Source organism: Coptis chinensis, chromosome 9 (genome assembly GCF_015680905.1).
Source record: "Coptis chinensis isolate HL-2020 chromosome 9, ASM1568090v1, whole genome shotgun sequence".
NCBI lineage: Eukaryota > Viridiplantae > Streptophyta > Magnoliopsida > Ranunculales > Ranunculaceae > Coptis > Coptis chinensis.
In genome coordinates, this window is record NC_141464.1 from 62,590,708 (window position 1) to 62,602,220 (window position 11,513).

An 11,513-nucleotide genomic window follows, 5' to 3' on the forward strand; every position below is an offset into this window, starting at 1 on the left:
CATATGTTGTCATAGGAAAACGTTGGTATCCTCTTCCAAAAACAGACTACTTATTTCCATCGCTAAGGTGATGGTGGTGACCACTATACAATAGTTTGAACTAATAGGAGATTGTAGCCTGCAAGGTAGATTTCAAGATATTGGCTTCCCCTTTTCTTAGCTATCTCATTCAAGATGTATTCTGCCAATTAAAAAATCGTAACCCACTAACAATTATGTGAAGTTGATGAGATTGGTTACTGAAAATTGTAATTTAGATGAGATTGGTTACTATGAACTTGATTTGTTGATTATTTGTCATTTAATATTTGTGTTTGGCGTGATGACAAGTACTCTTATGTGCTTCGGTGAGGTATTCCTCCACCTATACACTATTATTCAATATAATGTCTTAATTCCTTGTTATGTTGTTTCTATGTTCATTTTCAAAATAAATTTCTACAACAGTAATGAATATTAAAAAGGCTAAGAAAAAGGAGCCCTCAAATAGCTAGAATGAGTCGAATTTAACAGCACCACGCACATAATGTCGTACAAGTGAGATACAATGTCTTACTATGATCATATTTAGTTCAGTTAAACGTGTATTTAACAACACGACATAATATCGTACATGTGAGATACAATGTCTTACTATGATCATATTTAGTTCAGTTAAACGTGTATTTTCAGGTTATCCAAATACGAATTATTCGAGAATTTAATGAAAGACAACTTTTAGTGGAAAAGTCATGTAGAGATGAGAGCATTTGATGAGTACTAAATTATTTGAAAGAGACCTGAAGCGGTAGTGACAATAGGGATGAAAACCATATTAAGCGTTTATTTTCAGGTTATCCAAATACGATGTTACAACACTACCCAATGTCGTACATATGAGATACAATGTCTTAATATATAAATATTGTGGAATGGTATTAGGAGTATTTCATACTATCATCAAGTGGGGGCCACGTCCGTAAGTGGAATAAATCTTCTCTGATACATTCAACGGACTATTCTGTCCTACTCTTTAAGTCAACGTCGACCAATTCAAGAATATACTCATTTAAAAAACAGTCGTGTGAGAATTTCTCAATGCCAAGTTCATTTGACATTAAAAAAACATACACGATTTCACACGTTCTTTTGCCATCCGAAAATATTAAAATTGTCTGAGTCACTCGAAAAAAACCTTAATAATAATAATAAATAATAAAATAAAATAAATAAATAAATAAATATCTTTTCGACATTATACATCCAAAAAGGGTATATCCAAGTTGGCAACGATTTTTAACTAGATTAGAGGTTTTCAAATTCATAGAATTTTTGTAAAGTGAGTCTCCATAATTAGTAGATCATATTCCTAAAAATATTATATCTTAAATCATACCATCGTAGTATATTCCAAAAACACCAAGTCATACCCAAAAAGTCAACAACTACTTCCTTTATTTTTTTAAAAAAATGAACAAATAAAAAAAGAGCATATCTTTAGTGCGCGAGATGTATGGTGCGCAATATGTATAGGCCTTTGGATCAGTACTTCTTTGTTGAAATACACTCTCACCTCTGTGTGTGAGTGGCCCAGATTCATTCTCACTTTCTCTCTCCTGCGCACCCTAGATTTACCCATAAAAAAAATAAAACAGCAACATTACCTTGTCGTAAACCTATATACACACGCCAAAGATCAATGGCATTTGCCTATAGTTTTCTGTAGTAGTCAACTTACTTTTTTTATTTGGATACCATTGATTAGCATTGAATTACGATACACTTTTTTTTTTTTAATTGATAAAGAATTTTATTAAAATCAATCAAAGATGGTTACATATTGTTGCTAGATCAAAAAAGAGAGGTCCTCTCATCCACCAAAAACAGCCAAATACACGCAACTTAGCTCTTATGTTGTGTTGTATCGGATAATAGTAGCCCAATTAGTTATAAGCTCCTCAAATCTTCTACCGCTTCTCTCCGAGTGTTACCATACCATATGCATGCCTTTATATATATGTTATAATCTTCCCCAACGTTGTAGGTTTGTTGCGAAAAATCAGATTATTTCTAAGTCTCCACAAACGCCACAGCCGCATTGAATTACATACGGGTGCATATCTTGATATAAATCAACAATGATCCGTTAGAATGCTGGTTTACTAGGCCTGTCTAGGATTAATGATTTTAAACAGATTTTATCCGCAATTTCCCATCATTGATTCGTTACAACTTTCGTGTTTGCAAAATATAGTGATGGGTATTGGAATTCATTTTTCTCTTCATGGAATTATTCTTATCCTTCTTTATTGAAAAGAAAATTTAAATTACAATGATAAAGCGAAATGAAACGAAAATCAACACAAAAGCAAGAGCCTTGGATAGCCGAATCCAATCGAAAGCGACCTTTATTGATCTGTTCTAGTTCGAGGATCGAACAAGTGCAGTAGTAAAACACTCAATCACTCACGGCCATTGCCGCATTGATAACGTAGTTGACGGTTCAAAACATTATTGTTACACCGCCCACATTTTGTTGCTAGAGACTTAACGACCCATCTTTGCATTTAGTAACAACATGCGACTGTAGGCATGTTTCAACATATGTTATGTTCATAGCGCGATTCTTACATAATGGTTGTGTACACTTGAGCTGCGGAACCTTGTCTCCTAGCTTGCAAGTATACTTAAAAACGTCCGGCTCGTGTGCATTTCGATTGTTTTTTACTTGTGCTACCAAAGACCGGTCATATTTTTAGTCGAAGCTTGAGATATCACCGACGAACTTTAAACTTTTTCCTTGGATTTGAAGATTAAGCTAGCATATGGTTGTTTATATAGTTTTTCAGTCTAGAAAGTTCCTGGTAGTCATCATATGCTTTTAGGTGACTTTTCTCGAAAATAGTTGCTCATATGGTTGTTTAACCAATATGCTAACTTAATAATTGATTAAAAAAACCCAGCGTTGAGTCACAATAGTAGGTTCGACTAGCCGTGCTTCTTGTGGTAAGGAGTAGGGTGACGTTGCTGGGGTGTGGGGCTACATAATGCCGCGTAATCCCAGTCAAGGCTCCCTTATTTTTTTAGAGTGCTTTTCAGTTTTCAATCAACAAAATTTTTTTTTTCAAATAAAAAATCGTTCGGAGAGCAATATATATATATATATTTTATCAACAGTCACCGTGAAAGGATTTGTAATAGTAAAATTGAAAAGGATAGTAAATAAAGTAGATATGTGCATATTACAATGTAGGAGAGAGGGGAAGGAGAGAGAAATTACTTTTAGAGAGAGAGAGAGTGAGGAGAGAGAGTGTGTGTTGTTTGGGAAGATAAAATGGAGAGAGAGAATTAAGAAAGAGAGTCCGTGAATATATTTGTGGGATCCAATTTAGTTATATTTAATGAAAGAATATGAAATATTAAATTAGAAGCAAATATGTAACTTAACAGTCCGCATGAGAGCAAAATTGATGATATATATATATATATATACGGTTTGTCTAGGGTGCCACTCTTATAGTGACACCCTTATCTCACACTTCTTCTGGTCCCTTGGATCTCTTCTCTAGATCATCAGATCTAATTCACTCAAAAATCACGAAATTTCAAAATTTCAAACTATTTCAAAAACAAAAAAACGAAAAAACGCGAAATTTGTTTTCTTCTTCATCTCGGTCTTCTTCTTCTCCAAAACCAAAACCCTTCAAACAAATTTCATAAATTATTCAAACAAATCGGTTAAAAGAGGAAACCCAAAATTTCTTGATACAGTTGTTAAAAGGAAATGGATTTCTTAAGAAATCCAAGGTTGTTTAGAGGAGCAATTGTCGGTGTGGGTGAAAAAGAGGTAAATCTTGTGTCATCACTTCTCTCTTGAAATTATTTGTTCTCTCTTGAAATTATTTGTTCAAACTTGATTAAAGTGCAACTTTTGGTTGGGTCTTGAATTTAGAAATCATTCGGACAAGTGAAATTGTCCATTGTTACTTTTGTTACCTGTTAATACACCAAGTTCCCCATTCACACCAACTATCGCATGTATTTCATTGAAGGATGAGGGCTTTCCAACCTTCCCTTGAGGATTTGGATTCATTTATGTGAATCACTAAAAATTATTTTACTGCTGAATTATTTGGCATATATGAAATGATTTGTGTCAAAATGCATCTAGAACCCTTCTTGTAGAATACTTAACTTGTAAACTTCAAATTTCATCCATATCAGAATCTCTATTTTGCCCAGCTAATCGTGTATTATATGAAATGACTAAGTGAATAACACACTCTCTCCATATACTGGTCAAGACGTCAAGTAATGCTATGTCCTTAATCTCGTATAGTTCTCTTAATGGAATACTATATGTATAAGAAGGCTCACGTACTATACTTTGAAATAGCAATTTCTTATGGATATTTCTCATTTATGTTGTGGTAATTTTGGCAAGCATTACTGCATTAGTTAAAAAGTTTATTTTTATCATCATCTTGCTCATTGTGAAAGCATATCCAATTTAACATGAGTAATAATTTCACTAATTTGATGAACTTGTGTAAATGAGGTTTTCATTTGGGTCGACATCACTAAGACATTTTACTCAAATTTCTCCAAGTGGTGGGTTCGCAGCCAATCACATCCATTGCTTGGATTCCATACAAATCGAAACATTGCATACAATTGATATCTAATGTCTATGATTAAAACTGAAATTTGGCGAGGCATGGAGGGTGTGATATCGGTGTTTAGGAGCAGGACATTGCGATTGCATACAACTTCGTAGTTGGGATTTTTAGGTCTTATATTGGAACAGGGCAAAGTGACTTGGTAGCCATGAAGACAAACAAAGCGTCTCCAATGCAAAAAAATTTGAACTGCTGCAGAGGCCTTGTGAAAAAGCCTTATTTTGACCATGTGTCTTTGGTGATGAAATTGTGGCTTGTTGAATTGCTGCAGGCCTTGTGATTTGAGTTCTTGGTGTTTGGACACTTTCGAGATTGGCTAGTAGCAACCGGCCTTGTACAAGTTGCAAAACTCATTTGGCCTTGAGAAATGAATTCCTTTTCAATTGTAAATGAAATCCGCAATAGTATTGATAGAAGGACATCGTAATCCGAGAATTTACTTGTAAAGAATTTGGGTGGTATAAGTTTCTAATAACCGGCAATCTTTCGAAACAATGTCTATAATATTGACAATTCACTAGTGATTTGATTTTGTGGAATTAGTTGCAGATACAAATAAAGGAAGAGGATGCCCGAAACTTCAAAACTTAGTAACAATAATTCATTATAGTTGTCAAACTTATTACTTCGATGGAAAACTAATATTACGATGCTAGTGATGGTGTGTTCAATCGGAATCAATGGAATGACCTTAAACTTGTCGAGAGCTACTTATCGATGAAAGTTAGTATCCCGATGTATGGTTAGCCAATGCATATGAAATCAACAATCAACTGTCATATTGATGACAAATGATGCAATTCAACAATACAATAGTAGTGTCTCTCAAGTTCTTGTCAACCCTCATAAGCCGTTATAGTTCTCATAATATAACATCAAGACAACAGAAAAAAATATAACATCAAAACAACATAAATGGCCATGCGTTTGGACTTTGAAAAAAAAATGGTTAATCTGTTTGGACTTTGTCAAGCGGCCATGCCCACACCGTTTGTCCTTAGTCCCAAGCGGCATGGCCACCGTTTGGTACTAAGGCCAAGCGGTGTGGCCATGCCGTTGGACTTTGAACTTGCAAAAAAATGGTGTCGTTTGGACTTAGTCCCAAACGGCATAGCCACCGTTTGGCCTTAGTACCAAGCGGTGTGGTTCACCGATTTATTTTTAGTACCAAGCGGCATGGCCACACCGTTGGCCTTAGTACCAAAGCGGCATGGCCACCGTTAAGGCCAAGGCCGGTGTGGCCATGCCGTTTGGTACTAAGGCCAAACGGTGTGGCCATGCCGTTGGACTACTAAGTCCAGCAGCCAAAAGTTCAAAGTCCAACGGCATGGCCACACACCGTTTGGCCTTAGTACCAAACGGTGTGGCCATGCCATTTGGGACTAAGGACTAAGGACAACGGTGTGGGCATGCCATTTTGGGACAAAGTCCAAACAGACACCATTTTTTTTTTACAAGTTCAAAGTCCAAACGGCATGGCCATTTATGTTGTCTTGATGTTATATTTTTCTGTTGTCTTGATGTTATATTATGAGAACTATAACGCTTATGAGGGTTGACAAGAAATTGAGAGACACTACTATTTTTTTCTGTTGTCTTGACCGTTGGACTAGGTCCCCAAACGGTGTGGCCATGTCATTTGGGACTAAGTCCAAACGGTATGGCCACACGGTCGAGGGGCAAAAAGCGACACCGCCGTTTTTTTATCCAAGTTCAAATGATGCTAGTACCATAGTTAAGAGTGGCAAGTCTCCAAGTTTTCAACAAAGATCTCCAATACAATGAGGATGGACATGGCTTTGGGTGGAATCAGATTAAGTTAGCTGCACTCAAGACCTCCAAATCAAGTGCAACGCTATGGATAGTCCGGATCAAGATGGGAGATGTAAAAATAGTCTGCGCCCGCCCTAATAGTCTCAATGCCTTCGGAGACATAATATCGTAGCAGATTTTGGTGTAAGAATGTAAGATTACAAGTTGACAACACTTTTTTTGTATGAAAGGACCCCATGGTTATATAAATGGGAGGTCCGAGACCGTGTCTAAGAAAATATCACTTAACTTTGGAAAATACTCTTTCTGGCCTACAAGCACTTTTATTGAGTTTTCGTTGACATACATATATATATGGTCCACAACCAAAAGTTTACAAGCAACTACACCTCACAAAAAGTACAAATAACCCTTGTAAAGAAAAACAAATGAAAAACTGAATAAAGATGCACATCACAAGATTAAATATCAACCAAATTTAATGCCCATTGAGAGAATTTTAACAATACTCTTTAACATAAAATAGTTTCCATTTTCCTCACAAAATTAAATAGAACAATCTTAGTTTAAACACCTTTAACATGAACTTCACCACCTTTAACATGAAGGGAATTCAACCTAAAATTACCTAAGCTACCAAAGTCTTTGGATGGTGGATTCACTGCCTGAAAAAGAAAGAAAAAAGAAAAGCATCGGTGATTTGAGCTAGACAAGCATCTAAAACAGATTTTATATAAGTAAGAAACGCAACACGTGAAAGATATCATCATAAAAGAAGAGCTCAAGTATCATAGCACTAGATACCATTTCAATAAAATCAGAGAAAAGCCAAAAAGAGGTTTGATGGGGTGTTATAATCTGAGAAAATACATGGGAACGGGATCTTATAATCGAGAACCACCTTCCCATAAAATCGGGGAAAATGTCCCTACCTACAAGTCATGGTCTATAAAGAACCAACAACAACAAATGAAGCAAGACTTTTAAGTTTTAGCATTCAAGAACCAACAACAACGAATGAAGCAAGACTTCTAACATTCAAGAACCAACTTATTATAATTCATTATACATTGAACAATTATGAAAAATACAAAAAACACATGCAAGCACCATTTTGGTAACTTATGGATTAAGACCTAAATCTACAATTATTAAACATAAATATATCATTGCCTTTGAGCATAACACGGACTTAATTAAAACAATTAGCGATAAGCAAATAAGTTAGCCGCAAAAGGGGAGGAACACCAAGTTTCACATTAAAATACAATCATTTCTTAGAAGTTAGAACTTAAGACACTACATACCATATTCTAATAACCGAGAGGCATTGACATAGAACCAAGTGATTTTTGGTAGGAAGCTTAAACCTAAAATGCATTGAACCCGAATGTATAGGTTTATATTGATTTTTATTGTCTACTCTTTAACGTGAAACGAGACATGCATCCAAGCCGCGGATCTCTAATTTTGCAACCATAAACCCAAACTTCACCAATTATTTCTCAAAACATTCGGTTCATATAAAATATGAATCGACATCAATACTAATAAGTGCATACAACAAGCGTATATAACTAAACAATGTGTGCGAGTCCACTCACTATTTCAGACTGAGGGAAGCTTCTTGGTCCTCTTGTAGTAACGAGTGAGCTTATGAATCCTGCTCTCTCAACCAAAATCAGCCTAAACTTGTTGTCCTTATCCTTCCCTGTTCCTCTCCAAATGCTTATGGATAGCAACCGGCTTCTTAATCAAATGGTACAGATCTTGAGGGAATTTTAGGTGCAAGCCCTACAACCCCACAATATAAAGCAACCATTTTTAAAACTAAAATACAAAAACAAGTGAATAAATAAATAGAAAACAAAATGGATTAGTACCGTGGGACTTGAGAATATGCAAGATCTTTAAGTAACACTTTTGACTGGCGATCTTGTGATAAACCCGATTTGAGATGGTGGTAAACTCTTCTTAGCAAACTTACAGATGTTATCCAAAACCAGAAAACATTATAAAAAAATAAAAAGGATGAATAAATATTATAAAATAGATTTGAGGTTTTTATTGCTTACATCTTGAGATTGGACTTTGAGCCTGGTGAGTTTCTCTTGTATGCCAAACCGTATGCTTCATCGAAGAGATCTAGTTATAAAAAGCTTAGATCGAAAATTTCTTGTGTGTTCATAACTGAGATCTAGTTATAAGAAGCTTAGATCGAAAATTGAGAAACTTTCTGAGACTGAATAATGTTCTCTGAAACTGAATAATGTTCTTGTTGATAAGAAAATTGATTAATTGTTTGGTAAACAATTTTTCTAGATTCGAAAATTTCTGGAGTGGAGAAGAGGACGACCGTGAGAGATGATCAAACATTTCGCATTTTTTCGTTTTTTGGTTTCCGAAATACTTTAAAATCTTGAAATATCGGATATTTGAGTGAATTAGATCTGATGATCTAGAGAAGAGATCCAAGGGACCAGAAGAAGTGTGAGATAAGGGTGTCACTATAAGAGTGGCACTCTAGACAAACCGATATATATATATATATATATATATATATATATATATATATATATATATATATATATATATATCATCAATTTTGCTCTCATCTTGATTTGTTAAGTTACATACTTGGAGTTGGACTCAAACTCAAAAAGGAAACTCACTCTTCTAATTTAATATTTCATATTCTTTTCATTAAATATAACTAAATTGGATCCCACAAATATATTCACGGACTCTCTTTCTTAATTTCTCTCTCCATTTTATCTTCCCAAACAACAACACACTCTCTCTCCTCACTCTTATATATAAATTATATCGGGTTTGGCTAGGGTGACATCCTTATTGTACATCCTATCAAAAGTGCATTTCAACAATGAATTAGTGTATGATTTTTGTAGATATAATTTACTCTTCATGGATTAGATCTCTACAAAAAAAATTAGCTCAATCCAATATGTGGAACTTTGTCATCCCAGTGTTTAAGTTTGCAATTTTATCTAACGGGCTAGAAATAATTTTAAGTTTGACAAGGCTAGAAATATCGAATTGAGCTAATTTTTTTTGTAGAGATATAATCCATTAGAATATATCTACAAAAAATCAGCCACTAATTCATTGTTGAAATGCACTTTTTGATAGGATGTACAATAAGGATGTCATTATAAGGATGTCACTTAAGCCTGCGCAAGATATATATATATATATATATATATATATATATATATATCGGTTAGGCTAGAGTGTCACTCTTATAGTGCCACCCTTATCTCACACTCCTCCTTGTTCGTCAGATCTCAGGATGAGATGATTAGATCTAAAACTGATAAAAACTCGAAATTCCAAAATTTTGAAAACCAAAAATACAAAAAAAAATACGAAATTTCAAAACCCCTTCTTCTCACTTTCAATTTTCAAATCTAGATCTGGTGAAGCATTGAGAACTTGTGTTTATAAAGAAGAACAATGTAGTATCATTTGTATGTCTCGTTTAACAATATTTCCAGCTTAAACATGGTCTTTCAATCCAACTGCAAATGTAAACTTCTACACCAAATAAAATGAAACGAGAAGAAAAGGCCTTTAGTTGGGTGGAAAATCAGCTTCAGACCATGTATGTCATGCCAACTTACATCAGATTAGAGTGCGGTACACTCAGATTTGCAATTCCCCTCCTGCAGTTCTTTCTCAAGAACACATAAAAGTAGTTTATAACCAATTTCTTGATAAACCAAGAGTCCTTCCTTGCTCTTATATCGCTGTGACCAAGAAGATAAACGACTCCGGACTCTTTGGCTTCCCGAATGAAAGAGAGCTCCCTCTCGAAACTTTGCTCTGTATCAAATACAGCCTGGTCCGCCGGAACAGGCTTTACCTCACCTGAAGTGCTTGCTTCTGAAGTAGGTTTGTCATTGCACCTAAAATCTGCCAAGAGTGGGACAACAAGTGAATAACACACTTCCATTCGGTGCAATGAGCACCCTAGAAAAAGATGCTTCATTGTTAGACTCTGTGTCTTCATCCCCATCGCTCTCTAAGTGAAGCAAATAAATTTATTATTTTTTTTGTATTTTTGGTTTTTGAAATTTTGAAATTTCGAGTTTTTATCAATTTTAAATCTAATCATCTCATCCTGAGATCTGACGGACCAGGAGGAGTGTGAGATAAGGGTGGCACTATAAGAGTAGCACTCTAGCGGTCTAGCCTAACCGAACCGATATATATATATATATATCGGGCCGGTTAGGTTGACATCAAATTTCGTTGACAGCAAACTGACATCAAAATTTCGGCCGTTGGATCCAAAGAAATCCAGATCAACTAAAAATTGAAATTTTGAAATTTGACCTCAAAAAATATGAAATTTCAAAAGAAACCTCACAAAATACAAAATTTAAAATTTTGATTTCTCATAAACTCAACAAGAGAACTCAACCGAGGGTTTTGAATTCTTTAATTTTGGCTCAAAATTAAACAATTTGTGTTGACAAATTAAACTTATGTAAACACGAAATCAAATAACCCTCATACAATTCGTCCAAATCACCTCCAAACTCAAACCACCGAAAATTCAAACCCAAAATCAAGAATTCAAATCGAAAATCCAAATCATCCCTACTAGATTTGCCTTTTCCCTTGCTAGCTAGCATTTGAACTTAAACCCAAAATTTAGAAATTGAGTCAATGGGAGATAATTTAAGAATCAATATCGACCAAGTCGTAGTTATTGGGTCTTCGTCGAATAAATTCCTGGATAGATAAATGCATAAACTAGTTGCTCCGTTTGTAGGTATGGTTTTTAGTAGTGTTGATGACGCAAAGACTTACTACAAAGAGTATGGTTAACAAGAGGGATTTGAGACTCGTGTTTGGTCGACAGATCGGAAAAAAGGCTGTGTGGATTTGGCTAGGGGCTCTTTAATAGTTTGTTCACGTGACCAAGCTAGAGAGAAGTGGGAGAAGTGAGTGTTTCTAGAAATACTAGCACTGTCAGGTGTAGTTGCCCAGTTAGAATGCATGTTAGAAAAAGAAAACACGAAGATATATATTTTGTAAGTTGCACTGAAAATGACC